Source organism: Pteronotus mesoamericanus, unplaced genomic scaffold, assembly GCF_021234165.1.
Source record: "Pteronotus mesoamericanus isolate MK-2021 breed Mesoamerican mustached bat unplaced genomic scaffold, CSHL_Meso_final contig_2, whole genome shotgun sequence".
NCBI classification, from domain to species: Eukaryota; Metazoa; Chordata; class Mammalia; order Chiroptera; family Mormoopidae; genus Pteronotus; species Pteronotus mesoamericanus.
In genome coordinates this window covers 32,176,836-32,196,234 of record NW_026555084.1, presented here as the reverse complement: position 1 = coordinate 32,196,234, position 19,399 = coordinate 32,176,836, and the positions used below count along the sequence as shown (strand labels likewise).

Genomic DNA, 19,399 nt, shown 5'->3' with positions numbered 1-19,399 from the left:
TCCCTCCCTTTCCCTCTCTCTAAAAATAAAATAAATTAAAAAAAAGAGAAAGGGGTGATCTAATTCCACAGAATGGAAGACTCCACAATATAGCCATTAGACTGCTAAAAATAAACGGAGTGGTGAGACTACAACAGAAGTCCGATCTAGGTTCTGAGTGTTGTCGCCGTGTGATTACAGTCACAGCCTCAGCTGGGGCTCTTAGAAGCTATTTCATACTCCGGTGCAAGGGCAATAAAACAAAACATGAGAGGGAATAAGTCCTGAATCATTGGCTTCATCGCATCCCCTTCTCTGCCCCAAAATGACACAAAAGAAACAACTACTGCAGACGACTTTTGGTGTAAAAGAGGTGGCGGACCAGGGTGGAAACAGGCGATGAAACTCTGCCTAAAAAACTCCCTTCGTACACACTGTCAAACAGTGAGGCCCTCTCAGGTAGGGCGGGAATCAAGTTTCGATTCTCAGGAAGTCACGATTTCAGACACTTAAGCAATACCCATTTCCAAAGTGCTTACAAATCATAAGTCTCCACGTGCAGCCATTTCTAGGTAAAGAAGAAACCCGACATGCCTAGCCGGGCTGCTAAGTCCGCCCGAGTCTGTCGCTGAAAGGACTTTGTTTTGGGGAATTGGGTTTCCTCTGCACCTCCGAAGGGTAACACCTTAAAGTGGAATCATCTTTAAACCTGGAGGTCTAGCATGATATTTAGCAATACTTGCATCCCAGATATATAACATTAAAAGGTACACTCAGTTCTGAAGGTAGCTATGTTGCAAAATAGTTTAAAATTTAACAGTTGTGCCCTGGCTGGTGTGGCTCAGTTGGGTGTCATCCCTCAGAGCGAAAGGTGGTGGGTTCAGTTCTTGTCAGGGCACAGGCCTAGGTTTGCAGATTCCTCCCGTTTGGGAGGCTATAAGAGAGGCACCCAGTCCATGTTTCTCACATTCATGTTTTTCTCCTCTCTCCCTTCTTTCCTCTCTCTCTAAAATTACCAAAAAAAAAAAATAAAAAAAAAAAAAAAAATTAACAATTGTACAGTCTTCTTTTATGCTTGAAATTGCAGTTCTAGACCAAGCTTGTAGCCACCAGCGTTGACATTCTTGCCACCCAGCGGAGCTGACAGCGTCAGGTCGATACCTGGCTTTAGTGTCTGCGTATATCCTAAACCTGTCAGGCTGGAGTCCTCCGCGTCAGCCGAGAAGCAGGCATCGGGGGCGGTCTGATCCTTGGCTGCCATCCCGAAGCCAGAGTTACTATTTCCTGCTGCCCAGGCGAGAGGAACGGTGGTCTACAACTTCTTGTTTACCTTCTGATAAACGGAGCCACCAAACTCTGTCCCGTCATCGTTTACATTAGTGTGAAGCTGGAATTCATCAGTCTCTTAGCCAATCGCAAGCTGCTCTGCGTCACCTGAGACTTCGCGGTCTCAGAATTCATCGGGTAGCCAGCCAGCCCGCCAGCCCGCCCTTGTAACCCGGCACCCGAGTGCCCCAGATGGAAGGCCTGGCAGGTGGAAATCCACCTCGCAGCCCAGGCTGATGCGCTCCCGCTTTACCCCGTCTTGATTTTAGTATTACCCCGCCCCCCTCCCGCCCCAGGATTTGGTGAGAAGGATGACTGGAAGGTGAGCTGCAGTCCACCTGCAAGCCGCTCTTGCGCAGTGACCTCCGCGCCAGGCGCGCTGTCAGTGTTCCGTTTTTCCGTAAACGTCCATCCGGACTTGGTTTCCAGACTGTTACTTTGGTGGTCTCAGGGTTGGCTGAACCTGAGCTTGCAAATTTCAGTCCATTCTCAGATGTTGTTTCCAGATCGAGTTTCATTGAGCCAAATCCATAGCCTTGATGAAGACGTCCCTGGCAGATTTGCCAAGATCAGCATACGTGGGTGGCACATGCTCAAGAGGCGCGGCTGGGAGGCCGGCGCGCTCAGCGCTCTGCATGCGCTGGGCGGCAGCTGAGGGGAGGCTGCGGTGTTCCAGCTGGTTCTTTTAAAGTAATTTTTGTCTCTTTAGTCATATTCTCCATTTTGATGGGTCACTGTCATCATACCTTCCTTTGCTCTTTAGTCATTGTTTCCTTTGGTTCTGTGAATACGAATATAATCACTGAAGTCTTTTTTGGATGCATTTTACATCTGATTGCTTTGACACTTTCTGTTGCCTGCTTTTTACCATTGTATGGATTATACTTCTGTTTCTTTGCCTGCCTTGTATTTTTTTTGTTGTTGGAAACTGGTTATTTTAAATAATTTATAATAGCAACCATTAGGTTATTTTTGTGTCTGCTTGACTGGGTCACTGGGTGTCCAGATATTTGGTCAAAAATTATTGTGGGTGTTTCTGTGAGGGCGTTTTATTTGAGCTTAACATTTATATTGGCAGACTGATGAAGGCAGATGACTCTCTCTAATATGCTTCATCCTCGGCCAATAAGCTGAGGGCCTGAGTAGGACAAAAAGGCCAGCCCTCTCTGAGCTAAGAGGTATTTCTTCCCACTTGACTCCCTTTGACCTGGACCACTGGCTTTTTTTCTGCCTTCATGCTCAAACCAAAACACATTAGTGCTTCCTAGATCTCAAACCTACCAGGCTTTGGATGGGAATTATACCATTAGCTCTCTTGGTTCGTAGGCCTTTGAGCTTGAACTGGAGTTAAACTGTCAGCTCTCCTGGGTCTCCAGCTTGCTGGCTCACCCTTCAGGTCTTGGAGCTTGTCCATCTTTGTAACTGTGTGAGCCAATTCCTTTCTTTCTCTCTCTCCTCTCTTTCTCTCCCCCCCTCCCCCTCTCCCCCACATCGTCCATCTTCATAATTGTGTGAACCAATTTCTTATAATAAATCTTCCTGTCTAGAGAATCTAATCTATCTATCAGTCAATCTATTCACCTACCTACCTACCCACCCATGTCTTACCGATTCATTGTCTCTGGAGAACTCCAATATAGTGACGCTGATTACTGGTCTCCTCAGCTCTCCAAGACTAATTGTTGTTTGCTTGCTTATTTGTTTAGTGATTGGCTGGATTATTTTCATGAAGTTTACTTTTCACCCATCTCCTCTTCCCCCATTAGTGTTAAGCCTCTGATGTTGCTTCCGAACGAAGCGCAGTTTTGGGTAAGTCCACAGTCATCCTGGGAGGACAGTGATTTTGGCAGGACTCTCTTCCTCTCTTTTCCTTACGGTGCCCAGCTGTTAAACGCTCCTAATTGCCAGGTGATTGCTCTCTTACTTTCAACAATCCCCTGGGGCATAAATTGCTCCACAAAATAATTCAATGAAATTCTGCCTCCTTTGAAAGAATAGTTTCTGAGGTCAGTGTTTGATATTTGTTCTGACTCCGGAAGGTCTCGACCCCTTCCAGCTGTCTTACTCCTTGGCTTTTTCCTGCATACTAGCTGGCCTGCAATTTATTCTGTATCCAGATTCTTCTCACCACAATCACTGCGGTTCTAGTGAGCACTCTTGGGCTTCAACTTCTCCAGACTTTGTCGTAAATAAAGTCAGTTACTTTGGGAAAAGATTAGGAGCTACCTTCCCCCCACCACCCCCAAACCCCTGGCTACTTTTCCTTCCATGTAAACTTAATTTCCTTCCTTCCTTTCTTCCTTCCTTCCTTCCTTTCTTTCTTTCTTTCTTTCTTTCTTTCTTTCTTTCTTTCTTTCTTCTACTATTTTTTAATTTAAGATTTTATTTTTTATTTTTAGAGAGAGGGGAAGGGAGGGAGAAAGAGAGGGAGAGAAACATCAATGTGTGGTTGCCCCCACACACCCGCTACTGGGGGCCTGTCCCACAACCCATGCGTGTGCCCTGGCTGGGAATCAAACCCGCAACCCTTTGGTTCGCAGGCTGAAGCTCAATCTAATGAGCCACACAAGCCAGGGCCCATGCAAAATTTCTAAGCCAGCTCTGGAACTGTAAAAGATTGAAACGATGGCAAGATTTTCTCTGAGTGACATCCCCTGTCTAGGATACAAGGACTTGGCGGTGGGAAGAGTGGCAGCCTCAGGACTTCTTGGCTTGTTTATCCTGATGTGGAATTGCTGACTCTCTCAGGCTGGGGCGAGGGTGATCAGGGCCTTAGCATTCTCAGTGTGCTGCACCCAAGTCGGAGCCTCCACTCTGTAAGCCCCAACTCCTCACCTGTGTCACCTGGTAGGCAGCAGGTAGCTGGGGGCAGGATGAGAAATGCCGTGGTCCTGTGCATTTCTTCCTTTTGCAAGAAAGCCTTTCCCTGGAAGCTCGGGGTTTGGGGAGGGAAGCCTGAGCTCTTGGCTGCTGCAGGCTGGAGAGGAATCTCTACCTCGCTGAGCTGGGAGAGGGGGGCAAGGGAAGGGATGATTTTTGTTCAAATACCCAGATTCTCACTTTTCTTACAGAATGTTTTGTAGACTTTAAAAACAAGGTTTTATTTATTTTTAGAGAGAGGGAAAGGGAGGGAGAAAGAAGGGGAGAGAAACACCATTGTGAGACGGATTGGTTGCCTCTCCTACGCGCCCAGGCTAGGAACTGAACCTGCCACCCAGGCCCATGGCCTGACCGGGAATTGAACCGGCACCCTTTCGCTTTGTGGGATGAAGCCCAACAAACTGAGCCACACCAGGCAGGAACTTTTTTTTTTTTTTTTTTTTTTTGAGTAGATTGAAAAAATTTACTGTTTACCTTAAGGACTATTTCCAGTGGCTTGAAATGGTTTTTAAATAATTTTCACCGCTTTCACCAGGGCTGTGGCTCAGTGGAACTCTTCACTGTGGACGAAAGAGTTCTCTTACTAAAAGGGTTCCACGTACTAAACCTGACAAGCTCAGGGGGCCTGCGCAGTGGCCTTACAAACTCAGAGGCCTACAGTAACCACATAGGACGGTCTGAAATGAGAAACTTTTTAACTAAAAGCAAGTCACGGCAGCTAGTCATGTGCTGGGCCGGTATTTTTCTCTAAGAAGGCTATTTTTACTTTAACTGAGCCTGTCTGTTATCTTTTTGAATCTGCAATAATATACGTTTGGAATGTCAGATTTCCTTTTTCTGGACCCCTCAAAGCACAGGCGCTGCACCAGGGGAGACCAAACACTCCCCCTGTTACTATCATCCTGTTAATTGTTGACTATTAACTATCCTGTACCCGCCTGTGTAAAACAAGTACGTGTCTGTGCAACCCCAGAGGTTTCCCATGCTTTGCTTTCTCCCCGCCCAATCTAGCGCCAGTGGATTTCTTGTAACCCCCTTATGCCTCCTCTTTTGACTGTAATGTAGAAAATAAAGTGCAAAACCGCCATTTTCCAGAGCATTTTCTCAATCCACGGAGGTTTGGGTTCCCAGCAATTGTTGTCAATTTGGCTCAAATAAAACTCATAAAAATTCTTAAAGTTCTGGATGTTTCTTACGTTGATATCACTCAGTCATGCTCTAAGTTGATCCTCTGCATAGAGGAATTTTATGGTATGTTAACTGCATTTTGGTGAAGTTGTTTTTAAAAAGCAAGAGAAACTGTCACGCTGTTGTGTTAAGACTGAGAGCTTGTAGCCCTTGGCTCTGGCCCTGATCACCCCTCCCATTTCTCTTGTACGTGGATTTCATTCAATAATAAAAGTCATATTTTTAAAAAAGATTTCAAGTCAAAATCGTCTACAAATTACAAACTTGTTTTTTCTTGGGCACCTACATACAAATTGCCTACTAGCTGTTGTACTGTGTAAGGGTCTCTTGGGACTGTATCGTCTTTAGCTTATCCTTACTGGATAGGGTTCTTGCCACGTTTCTACAAAGCTCTCTTTTTGGAATTCCCTGTGATAATGTAACAATCTGTTATTGTATTGCTCTATCACGGGCTGTTTCAAGTTAGCCTTTCTCCCATGGGTGAGCATTTGGACTGTTTCTAGTATTTGGCTACAATCGTCTTTGTTCAGATCTGTTCTTCTCTCTTTTGAATCACCTCCTTGAGGTGTACTCCCCAATGTGGTATTACTCAGGTTGAGAGTATGATCATTTTTATGATTTTTGACAGCTATTGCCAAATTCCTCTCTGGAAATAATATGCAATACTTGTTTATAGTGTATTCCCAATGCAGAAATATACTTTTCTCACAATCCTGTTAGCATTGAGTTTTGTATGTTTTGTGTGTTCTTGCTAATTTAACAAATGTCCTGTGGGAGTTTTATTTTGTTTTTTTTTTTTAAAGATTTTATTTATTCCTTTCTAGAAAGAGGGGAGGGAGGAAGAAAAACATCGATGTATGAGAGAAACATTGATCAGTTGCCTTTTGCACGCCCCCAACCGGGAACCTGGCCGGCAACCCAGGCCTGTGCCCTGACCAGGAATCAAACCGGCAACCTCTCAATTTGCAGGCCTGTGCTCAACCCACTGCGCAACACCGGCCAGGGTTATTTTGTATTTCCTTAATTAGTAGTGATATTGCACATTTTTTTCTAGTACCTTGTACTCCGAACATTTCCTGTGTGTGTGAGTTCCACCTTTGTTTGTAACCGTGTGACTTTGGGCAAGTCACTAGTCATTTTCCCTTCCTGTGATTCAGTTTCTCAAACTGTGAATTAGAAAAGTTGAATTAGATCAGTGTTTACTTGGCTAGCAGTAGAACTTGGCTAGTAGTATCATGATCCTACATGATCCCTAATGTTGGAAAGAGATAAAAGTGCCAATTTAATAATATATAGTTATTTAATTAGTTCAAAGTTGTAAGTGATTTATAAAATCAATTCTTAGAATAATAAAACAGTCTAAACACAGACAAAATTTTGAAATTGGGCATAATAGGTAGCAATTGAAATCTTTTTATCAGAATCATATAATTTACTTATATTCTTTTAACTTTTTCTTATAGTATAATTTCAGAAAATTGACAATAGCACAAAGAATTCCCGTACAGCTTTCATTCAGACTTCTCAGATATTAACCATTTACTACTTTAGTTCTGTCATTCACTCTACATTTGCTTTATAGATATTATTTTTTTAATAATTTGAGATCAAGTTGCAGACATGATGTCAGTTTGCTACTTAAATCTAATTCTTCAGTACAAATTTCTTAAAAAACAAGGACATTTTCATACATAATTACAGTACAGTCATCAAAGTAAAAATTACATTGACACAACAGTATTATCTAATCTACAGATCTTATTCAAATGTCACTAGTTGTCCCAATAACTTCCTCTATAACAAAAGAAAATTCTAGATCATCTGTTCCATTCAGTTGTCATGTCTCTTAAGTTTCCTTAAGACTGGAAGAATTTGTCAGTTTTTGTCTTTCAAGACATGAGATATTTAGAGTACAGGCCAGTTACTTTGTAGGATGTCCCTCAGTTTGGGCTTGCCTGTTTCTCCACGATTCAAGTTTATACAGTTTGGGCATATCATATCAGGCCATACGTGATGCTGGTGTGTCTCATTGCTGGTGACAGTATTTTGGACCGCTTGATTAAGGTGGCGCATGCCAGTTTTTGTTACTATAAAGTTACCATTTTTCTTTTTCTGACTAAGAAGCATCTTGTGAGGAAATTCTTTCGGAGTATATAAATCTCATTAGTCATCAACCTTGCAGCCACCAGTTTTGGCATTGACTGATGACGCTTGCCTTGATTATTGCTCTGGTGGTTGCCAAATGGTGTTTTTCTAGTTTCATCATTCCTTTCACATTTATTGACATTCTACCTAATGGAAGAGCCATTTCTTCCTTCTTACTTACTTATTTATTTATTTATTTATCTATTTATTTATTATCACTATGGACTCAAGAATTATCATTTTAGCCCTAGCTGGTGTGGCTCTGAGGATTGAGCACTGGCCTGTGAATCAGAGGGGTTGATGGTTTGATTCTCAGTCAGGGCACAGGTCTGGGTTGTGGGTCAGGCCCCCAGCAGGGGGCGCGTGAGATGCAACCACACATTGATGTTTCTCTCCCTTTTTTTCTCCCTCCCTTTCCTCCTCTCTAAAAATAAATAAATGAACTCTTTTTAAAAAATGTAAAGATTATTACTTACTTTAATGAGTTATAATCCATGACTATCATTAGTTACTTATTTATGTTTCTCCTTTCATCACTACCTATTCTCCCTTTACCGTCTTTTGCCTCCCCCACTCCATGTTGTTTGTGTCTGTGAAGGTTTTTTTTTTCCCCTTAAATCCTTCACATTTTTCACCCAGACCCCAAGCCTTCCTCCCCTCTAACAACTGTCGGTCTGTTCTGTTTCTATGAGTCTGTTTTTATTTTGTTTGTTAGTTTATTTTGTTCCTTAGGGTCCACATATGAGTGAAATCACATGGTACTTGTCTTTCTCTGACTGGCTTACTTCACTTAGCATAACACTCACCAGGTCCATTCATGCTGCTGCAAAGGATAAGATTTCCTTCTTTTTTGCTGCCAAGCAGTGTGCCATTGTGTAAATGGACCACAGCTTTTTATCCACTCATCTACCGATGGGCACTTGGGCTGCTTCTATATCTTGGCTATTGTAAATAATGTTGCAGTAAACATAGGGGTGCATATATTCTTTTAAATTGGTGTTTCGGGTTTCTTCAAATGTATTTCCAGAAGTGGAATCCTGGGTCATAATGCAGTTTCATTTTTAATTTTTTGAGGAATCTCCATACTGCTTTCCACAGTGGCTGCAGCAGCCTGTGTTCCCAACAGTGCATGAGGGTACCCGTTTCTCCATGTCCTCGCCAGCACTTGTTAGTTGATTTATTGATGACAGCCATTCTGACAGGTCTGACCACAAAACTCTTTGTGGTTTTAATTTGCATTTTTCTGATGATTACTGATGTTGAGCATTTTTTCATATGTCTATCGGTCATTATATGTCCTCTTTGGAGAAGTGTCTATTCAGGTCTTCTGCCCATTTTTTAACTGAATTTTTTTTTTTTTTTTTTTTTTTTTTTGCTGTTAAATTGTATGAGTTCTTTATAAATTTTGGATGTTAACCCCTTATCAGATGTATCATTGGTGAATATGTTCTCTCATTCAGTGGGTGGTCTTTTCATTTTATCGATGGTTTTCTTTGCTGGGTATCATTATTTATTTTGATGTTCATATTGTCCCATATTTGACACTAGGAGCCCCTTCAGTTTGGCTCCTATGTATGTTTGACATGCCCTCATCCTTCTCTGAGCACTTCTATACTTTCTTGCCCAGTCAGAATATCCAGGTTCATCTTGCGCTTCCCCTGGAGTCAGCCATTTTTCTGAGGAGCCCTAGTTCCATATAGTCAAGAGCGGTTTTTAAACATCAGGATCTGGGTGGGGGGTAGGGGTAGGTGTTCTTATTGCTATTGTGGCATCATTGCTTCTAGGCTTTTTCAGTACGTAGATCTAGGATACTAACACACATACACATACACACGTGTGTGTTGAAACGTATGTGTATATATGCATGTGTATGGATTTGGTTTTATCTCTAGTGTGCATTTTGTTTTTTCCTCCTCTACATTGTGGTTATGTTATTCACTTGCAATACAGTTTGGTTATTTGTCTCTGTTTGCATTTCATTTAGAGTTGTCTCCTCATCCTTGTGGATTTTATTTTTTTATATGTGAAACATTAATATGGTTCTAAAACTGGAACTCTAGAAAAAGGTCTAGCCCTGGCTGGTGTGGCTCAGTGGATTGAGTGCTGGCCTGTGAACCAAGGGGTCACTGGCTCAATTCCCAGTCAGGGCACATGCCTGGGTCATGGGCCGGGTCTCCAGTGGGGGTGCGTGAGAGGCAACCACACATTGATGTTTCTCTCTTTCTCTCTCTTTTCCCCTCTACCTAAAAATAAATAAATAAAATATTTAAAAAAAAGAAAAAAAGGTCCAAACATAAACTATCTCCCCCCGCCCACTGCTATTTCATTCTAGCACTGGAATCGAGACTGATGTGGAATCATTCTTTCCACTTTGAGGTTATCCATGTCCAGTAACTAACCAGTTCATAGTGTCTAAGTTTTCCTTTGCATGTGTGCACATGTGTGCGCATGCATGTACTTTTGTTTTCTTCTTGTATATTACTTCTGAATAATACTTCATTTTTAGGTGTCCCATTCTGTGAATGGACATTTGGGTTATTTTCAGTATTTTTAAGTCACCAATGAATAACCTTGTGTATTTTTGTATAATTGAAGGCGTATGTCTTCTATTTTGTCTGACAATATCTAAAAATATCTAGATTTATATAGATTAGTATTTGTTCATTCTAACAGTTTAAAACAGCTTGATTGCAATCTCAAGTTGTTCTTCAAGTAAACTAATTTGAATGCTTTAAAAGAGAAGAGAGTTTTTGTTTCAAAACTGAATCAAGAACACCATCTAAAGGTATGTATTCCTTATAAAGAAACACCCAACACCTACAATAAATGCTAGAACCTCCCCAAAAGATTACACCACAACTGTACACATATACCTGATACTCACCTAGCATTTTCTTGGATGCTGTGTACATATGATGTGGTACTGTTCTCTTGTTATAGTTTTACACATAGTAGTGTATATATATATATATCTTTCCTCTAAAAAAAATCATTCCCCGAAGATGTGTTTATTGATTTTACAGAGAGAGAAAGGGAGAGAGAGGAAGACACACACACACACACACACACACACGCACGCATGCACACACAGACATACTCACTGATGTGAGAGAGGAACATCAGTCTGTTGCTTCTGGTGTGTGCTCCGACCGGGAATTGAACCTGTAACCTAGACATGTGCCCTGACCAGGAACTGAACCCACAAGCTTTTGGTGCACAGGACGACACTCCAACCGAGCAACCTGGCCAGGCCACTATAACCTTACATTTTTTAAAAAAAGTATACTGCCAGCTTCCTAATTACTGTAGTTTGAGGAGGATAATAACTTAAGACTCCTGTTCCTTGCCCACGACTGGAACCAAACTGAGAGATTAGTGTGTTAGCTAAGTGAGCTCGCTTGTACTTCAACCCTCAGTTGGATTTGCTCCGTTACAGGCGTGTCTAAACAGCCTTGGCGCTTCTTGGTAGAGCGGGAGAGGTGAGGAGTGGTGTCATGTGCCACAATACTTACAGCAGAGAAGGACAGAGGACGTGTGCCTCATGCAGGCAGGCAGGCAGATCAGGGAGTCAGGAAGGAGCTGGGTGAAGCGTGTGCATTTCGTTCTCTGAAACCTACCAGACGTACACGTTAGGGAGCAGTGGGTGAAGGGGTTGAGAGGGGCCAAGATGATTACAGTAACTGTGCTGCTCCCACATGGAACAAGGGAAGTTGTAAAGGAGTGATCTTCCCCATGTGGGACAGGAGGGGTGTGAGTAAGTCATCCTCCCAATATTAATACGTGACCCACTTTAGAAATAACAAGAAGTTCTACTTAGATATGACAAGGGAAATTTTAGAAAGAGATCAGCACTGGAACATTATGAAATTTGCAAATGCAGCAATGACTAAAAGGTGATTATTTTGCTTTAAAATATACATTCATTTTAATTACACAGTAGTTCTAAAAATAAAATAAAAACATTATGGCTCTATTAAGGTGCCCTTTGATTCCAATTTTGGATCTCTAGCCACCTTTTCAGAAGTATCCTCTATTTTCTGCTTATTAGGTATTCCTGTATCCCCCCAGGCTGGTAAAAATACGTTTACCTGTATCTATTACCTTAAAAAACAAGATTTTTTTTTTGGTGTAAGAGTCTGCGTTCACATGAATGGATTAAGGCTGGGCATATCATTCATTTGTCTCTACCATTTGCTAGGTACTCTTCTAACTACTGGGGTTATAGCAACGTGCAAAATAAAGTCACTCTTCACATGGTACTTGCATCATCCTGCAACTTGATTTTTTTTTTTTTTATTGATTATGATATCACAGTTGTCCCAATTTCCCCCTTTTTGCCCCTCTCTGCCCAGTACCCCCCTTCCCTCCAGTAATCCCCCGCCTTAGTTTATGTCCATGGATTGTGCATTTAAGTTCTTTGGCTTCTCCATTTATTATACTTTTCTTAATATCCCTCTGACCCTCCCCCCACCAATTATACTTCTTAATTCCTGCACCTTTTCTCCCATTCTCCCTCTTCCTCCTCCCAGCTGATAACCCTCCAAATGATCTCCGTATCTATGATTCTGTTCCTGTTCTAGTGGTTTGCTTAGTTTGTTTTTGTTGATAGTTATGTGTTTTTTGTCATTTTAATGTTCATAGTTTCGATCTTCTTTTTCTTAGATAAGTACTTTTAATATTTCATATAATAAGGGCTTAATGATGATGAACTCCTTTAGCTTTACCTTGTTGGGGAAGCACTTCATCTGCCCTTCCATTCTAAATGATAGCTTTGCTGAATAATCTTGGATGTAGGTCCCTGCCTTTCATGACCTTGGATACTTCTTTCCAGCCCCTTCTTGCCTGCAAGGTTTCTTTTGAGAAATCAGCTGACAGTCTTATGGGAAGTCCTCTGTAGGTAACTCGGCTTTCCTCTCTCTTTACCCTTTGGCATTTTAATTATGATGTGTCCTGGTGTGACCCTCTTTGGGTCCAACTTGTTTGGGACTCTTTGTGCTTCCTGGACTTGTATGTCTATTTCCTTTGCCAGATTGGGGAAGTTCATTATTTTTTCAAATAAGTTTTCAATTTCTTGCTCTTCCTTTTCTCCTTCTGGCACCCCTATGATTCGGATGTTGGAACTTTTGGAGATCTCCCAGAGTCTTCTTATTCTCTCCTCATTTTTCTGAATTCTTGTTTCTTCATTCTGTTCTGGTTGATTGTTTATTTCTTCCTTATGTTCTAAACTGTTGATTTGAACCCTGGCTTCCTTCCCTTCATTCTTGGTTCCCTGTGCATTTTTCTTTGTTTCACTTAGAGTAGCCTTCATTTCTTCCTTTATGCTTTTGCTGTATCCAATGGGTTCTGCGAGCCTCCTGATCATCAGTGTTTTGAACTCTGCAACTGATAAGTTAGTTATTTCCATTTTGTTTAGTTATTTTTTTTTTTGTGGTTTTGTTCTGTTCTTTCATTTGTATTTCTTTGAAATGACTGTATTTCTTTGTCTCCTGATTTGGCAGCCTCCCTGTGTTTGTTTCTGTGTATTAGGTAGAGCTGCTTTGACTCCCTGTCTTAGCACATCTGTTAAGTTGTATGGTGTTGAGCCTAGGTATTCGCCAGGGCAGGGCAACCTGCTTCACCACTTTGTGGCTCTGTATGTGGAGGAGGGGTCGGAGAGGGGACAATACCACTGAGGCTTGCTCAGCACTTGCCCCTTTTCCAGTCCCTTCATCCCCTTCCCGCATGCGGCTGGCACCCCTCCAGCTGCTTCTCTGGCGATGGTTCCCAGAGTGGGTGGGTTTGCGTACATTCTAGGACTGTGCAGGCCCTTTAAACAGCGTCACCCAAGAGACCAGCAGTTTCTTCCACTGCCCCGACCCCCACTGGTTTTTATAGCCAGTAGTTATGAGACTTTATCTTCCTCGTGCTTAAGCCCTGGGCTATGTGGCCTGGCCTGGGGCTGGGATCATTAGCTCCCAAGGTGTCCCTCCTGACTTCATCCCCCACATGTGAGTGTGGGACTGCCCGTTCCACCGGCCGCCTTGCTGCTGCCACGCTGCGTCCTCTCTGCCCCAGCTCCCCGTCTCCACCCCTCCTACCCGTCTGGATGAATAGGGCTTCTTTAAATCCTTGGATGTGAGACTTCTATACAGTTAGATTTTCTGGCAGTTCTGGGTATTTTGTGTTTTGAGTCTAGTTGTCATCCTTCTTATGGTGATGCAAAGGAGGCAAAGTGTGTATACCTACACCTGCATCTTGACTAGAAGTCCTCTGCAACTTGGATTTTAAAGTTAAATTTTTAAGACCTATGATAACACATTTAGATCTAGTTCATTTCTTTTAATTGTTCCATTATTCTAGTGTGTATATATATATATATATATATATCTATATCTATATCAAACTATGTAATATGTCATTTCGTTCCTGATTGACATTCAGATTTATATTGATTTGGATGTTGTCTACTGCAAGTAACAGATATTTGGCTCATAGTGATGTGTATATTAAGGGTATTTATTATTTCACATTACAGAAAGACTAGAAGTGGAATGACCTCCAACTATATATACTTGTATACATGATCAGGGCTATCACCTTGCATTTTCTGTTTTTTGTTTTGTGTGTGTATGTGTGTGTTTTAGTTTTCTAAGCTGTGTATTAGTTCTGTTTTGTTATGTAACAGATCACCCCCACAATTAGAGGCTGAAAACATAAACATAGTTTTTGTGGGTCAGGAATCTGGGCATGGCTTAGCCCAAAAGTGCTCTTGACTTAAGATTCCTTATGAGGTTGTGGTTAAGCTGTCAGACTGGGTGGACGGAGTGTGTGGGGGAATCCTTTCCAACATATGGGTCTCTCCACACAGTGGTCTCATGACATGGCATTTGGCGTTCCCCAAACTGAGCAAATCCAGAGGTGGAGAGTGCCCAGGAAGGAAGCCACAGTCTTTTTGTAACCTAGGTTTGGAAGTGACTTCCCATCACTCTGCCTTATTATATTTTTAAAAAGTGAATCATTAAGTGTATCCTGCCCTCAAGGGGAGGGAAGGGATTACACCTGAGTGTGATTATCAGGAGGTTGGATGAGTGTGTTAATTACGGGTTCAAAGGCTGTGTGCTGGATGCTTCAAAAGGCCAATATTAAAAACATCAGAGTTTAGAGTAAGGGAATGTTTATCGATGGAGAAGCTGCCTGCTTGAGAAAATGGGGGCACTTACAGGTCCTCAAATCCATCCCCAGAGAGCCCGGAATTCAGGATTCTTTTATGTCAAAGGAAGGGAGAAAAAGATGGGGAGGAGGTGATGGATGACCCAGACATCTGGGCACCATCAGGAAGAGTGAGAAATCTCGACATCTCTTTGTTTCTGGTCTGGGTCTCTTGGCCCCTGCTGATCTGAGTCACCTCTTCACTTTTTGGCAAGGGGGTGTTCTTCCAAAAACGCAATTCTCCAGCAGAATTCCTCTAATGAGTAACATAAAACAGCTGTTTGCCTGAAGGCCTGGAGGCCATAGGAAAAATTCAGGCTAGGATTAAGACAGTCAGAGAGACTGAGCATTTCCCTCCATCACAGTTGGGGGCCACCCTAGAGAATGTCTACCTAACGCTGGCTCTCCTCAGGGTTGCAAGATGGCTGCCAACAACTGCATGCATCACTGTTCTCGGAGGTAAGAGGTTCCAAAGGACCTTTCTGGCCCTGCATTGAGACCTTTTCTGGTTCCCCTTCTTCACAGTTCAATTCAATCAAAATGTATTGAGTATTTGCTTTTGGCTAGGCTCTTTGCTACTTGCTAGGGTTACATGGATCATGTCTTCAGAAAACTAACAAGTCCTATAGAAAAGATAGATACATACAGCAAATAATTGCACTGTATCATGGGTTATTGAATGTCCCAGAAGCTGAGGAAGCAAGCAGAAGAAATGAACTGGAGTTAGAGGAGGCAAATGAAGTGGTACAGCTGGATTTTAGAGGATCATTTGGAGGAAGATGACTTGGGGAGATAAGAAAAGGGCATTCTAGAATTAAATGTTACAAAAAGTTACTGAGAACAATGTGTAGTTAGTACCACTATCAAACTGCTAATATTTTGTTATGTTTATTTTTAGGTTTCTTCTTTTTTAAAAAGAAATCATGACAGATGTATCTGAAGCCCTGCTTATCCCCCTCCCCGTCCATCCTGGCTCCCACCTCTCCCTTCTCCTGACCTCATATCATTGTCATGGTGAGCGTTCATCTATCCATCGAGTTCATTTTTTAATTTTTATTTTTTAAAAAGATTTTATTTATTTATTTTTAGAGAGAGGGGAAGGAAGGGAGAAAGACAGAGAGAAACATCAATATGCGAGAGAAACATAGATTGGTTGCCTCTTGCACACCCCCAACCGGGGTCCTGGCCTGTAACCCTGACTGGGAATTGAACAACGACCCTTGGGTTTGCAGATGACGCCAACCCACGGAGCCACACCAGGCAGGGCTAGTTCATTTTCTATAGATACGTGCATTTTCCATAATCAGGATATACTGTCATTCTGTGTATTTTTAAATTTATGTGTATCATTCTACAGTGTACATTATTTGTTGTCATGTTGCTATTTCAATAACTCATGTTATGAGCTATTAAATGTTGCTACTTATATGACTGATTCATCAGTTTTATTTGTTTTAATAATTATCTCAGGAACATATCACATCATTGATGTCATATTGGATCGTTTGTGTTGCTTCTATTTTTTGCAAGGGAGCAGGCTTGAATATGAACATGCCTTTTGTGCACACCTGTTATTTTTCTAGACATGAAATTGCTGGGTCATAAAAATGCACATTTTAATTTTCAGCAAAACCCCCCCCAAACAACCTACTTAAAGATCATCATAAAAAATAAATTGCACCAAAAGTGATTGTTCTGGTTATGTTTTATTTATTTTTAGAGAGCGTGGGAGGGAGAGGGAGAAATATCAATTTGTTCCGGTTGTTCACGCGTTCGTTGGTTGATCCTTGCAAGCGCCCTGACTGAGGATCCAACCCGGACCCGCAACCTTCGTGTACTGGGGACAGTGCTCTCAAGCTACCTAGCCAGGGCTTGTTCTGATTTTACACTTCACCTGACATTTCGAAGAGGTTCCCAGATTTCCCCCTCCCCTAAAATGATCATACTTTAACGTTTATCACCCCCCAGAGTTTTTAAGTGGTCATATGAACATATAATTTCAATATAATCCTAGATACATGCAAAAAAAGGGCCACAGGAGGCTTGGTATGGCAGAGAAAACTTGGAAGCGTCACCTGTAGTGTTTTGGGGACTCTGTGACACTCTTTGGACTCCCCCAGTGCTAGCAGATAATAAAACGAACAAACCGCGTGGGTGCCAGCGGGGTCCCAGGACGCTGGAGCCCAGATCCGCCTCGGGTGGTGGCGCCCACCCCGCCTGTCGCAGTTGGTACGTCCTGGCGGTGTCTTCCCCTCGCAGTGCGCGTTGGTTTCGTCCCCCGACGCCGCGCCTGCGCCCGCGTCTCCTCCGGGCCGTGCCCAGCTTCTGGCGCGCATCTGCCTGCCAGCCCCCAGCTCCTGACGTGGTGCGGACGCTCGTGACCCCCCGCACCCCGGAGGAGGGGCTCCGCCGAACAGCGTGGGCCGGTCGGTGAGTACCTGCCGCCTCCGCACACCTCCAGTCCTCCTCTTCCCGCCGCCCTCTCTCCGTCACGGGCTGCGGTTCCTCACCGGCAGGCACGCCTCTGGCAGGGCGTAGGGCCTTCTCGAGACGCTGAGGCGGGTCTCTCGGGACAGCGGGGTGGGCCCTTCGGGAGCCGGTGGGCTTCCGCCCTTGGGCGCTGGGCCCGACCCTTTCCCCCGGGGGTGCGGCCCTCGTCCTGCCGGGCGTCCGCTCCGGCCGCTCCCGCTGACCGCAGAAGGGCTGCGCTCCCGGCCGCCCGTCGAAGGCGCCCGCCTCACGCCGGACCCCGGAGGAGGAACCCGGGCGGAGGCCGCGTTCACCGCCCGCCCGCGGGGAGTCGGGCCGGCCGGCCGCTGCCTCCTTCCGCCCTCCCTCCGGGGGCCGCTGTCTGAGCGGGAAGCGGTCCTTGCGTTTGCCAGTTATTTTGCGAGAAGAAAAGGTTTTCCTTGGGAATCCTTAGCATCACTTTCCACTCGCCCTCCGGCAGACCTGGGGCGTTTCTCCCGTAGGGCACACGCATTTATTTAGGCTGCACGAGTAGGTGCGGGCGTTGGCTTTGCTGTACAGACGATGAAGACACGCCTGGAGGTGGCAGAGCGGTTCGAGCCGCGGTGTCCTTCGGAGACGTCAGTCACATCCAGGAAAAAGTGGAAGTTTTATGCTCCATTTTTCCCTGTCAGGGAGGAGGCAGTGCTTTGTAGTCGATCGCAGAGTGTCTTTTCGGGATCGGACACGTCGCGCTTCAGTCCTCAAAATAGTCAGCCAACCTCACCACCTAACAACTGTTTGATTTTGAAAAAGTTCCCCGGCGTGTAAAATAGTGATAAAAATGGTTTATAAAAATAGTGTAACATCATACCTGCCTCAGTGTTATGGGGAGGAATAACCTCAGAAATTCACGTGCGGTGCCTCGCGTAGCCTCCCAAGGACTCGGTAAAGAACTACAATTTAATTACCGGGGAAAATGTGCTTGGATCCTCTGGTTACACATTTGTCCTAAATGGAGGCCGGGCACGAGCAGGGGGCTGGGCTGTGTGTCTGTGTGGAGGTAGGTGTGGGTGTGTTTCTACCTTCTCTTTCTAAATGTGAGAGACAGTCAAGCTGATGTGGTAAAAAGCTTGGTGCCAAATTTTTTGAATCGTGACTTACGTAGGGGTAAGAGTCAACCGTTGCTATAAATTACTGTGGTTAAGGCTCCCCTGTACCCCGCCAGCTTCCAAAGCAATTTTGACAGATTTGGTAGATAGAATGGAAGATTTTAAATTACCTTGTCAGTGATTGTTCTTCAGATAGATCAAGATGATGGATGTGCTGAAAGAAAAAGACAAATAATGTCCTAAATTGGAGATTTTCAGTGACACTACCAAAATGCTCTCTGTGAAATAAAAAAATCTCATTATTGGGTCACCTTTCCTGCTTGTTCATTTTTTTTTAGAGACATTTTATTCCTGTCATGATTGTGAAGAGACTTTGGCAGCCAGACTCTACTCCTCCTCTGCAGACGCTTAGTGGTAATTCAGTCTATAGTCTCGGTGCAAGTAATTGAAGATAAGGCATTATTTTAGCGAGTTCTTCATTTTGAAGGGCAAAAACTTGAATTATATGCTGGTTTGTTTGAATTGGCTGAGCAGTGACCTTTTTTATTCTTAGAATTTACTTTGGAAACGGTGTGGCTACGTCTCATGAAGCACTGAAATTTTGTAATCTGTATCTGTGGGATGCTTCTATATAGTGCTCGTGATCGATCCCTTGTCTGCTGTGGTTGTTTGAAAACCCACTTTGAGCCCTGGCCGGGGAGGCTCAGTGGATTGAGCCCCAGCCCGCGGACCGAAACGTCGCTGGTTCAGTTCCTGCTCGGGGAACCTGCTTGGTTTCAGGCTGGGCCCCTGGGGGAAGGGGTGCGAGAGGCAACCAGTCAATGTTTCTCTCCCTTTCTCTAAAAATAAATACATTTTTTTTTTTTTTACAAAGGAAAAGAAAACTCACTTTGAGCTTGCAGGGTTTTTATTTACACATCTTTAAGAAATTACCTTCATACATTTCGTGGTGTAGCTATCTTTGCTATCAAACTTGAGCATATTGGTTTAAGTAACTCTAGGATACAGAAAACATTTAATAAGATGGAAACTATATGTGAAATCTTAAAAAAAAAAAAACCAACAAAAAAAATGCCCTAACTGGTGTGGCTCAGTTGATTGGGCATCGCAGGTTTGATTCCTGGTCAGGGCAC

At 43.4% G+C, this 19,399-nt stretch overlaps 1 protein-coding gene and 1 pseudogene across 1 annotated transcript in view; one reads left to right on the top strand and one right to left on the bottom strand.

Moving 5' to 3' along the window:
• Nucleotides 1–1,048: 1,048 nt before the first annotated feature.
• Nucleotides 1,049–1,881, bottom strand: LOC129066455 (voltage-dependent anion-selective channel protein 1-like; annotated as a pseudogene).
• A 15,111-nt stretch (nucleotides 1,882–16,992) lies between these two features.
• The window catches only part of UIMC1 (ubiquitin interaction motif containing 1), a 103,430-nt gene continuing 101,023 nt past the window's right edge, over nucleotides 16,993–19,399 (top strand). The window contains exon 1 of the mRNA XM_054568532.1: nucleotides 16,993–17,136. The gene's annotated coding sequence lies outside the window, so the exon portion shown is untranslated. The remainder of the gene's footprint in view (nucleotides 17,137–19,399) is intronic.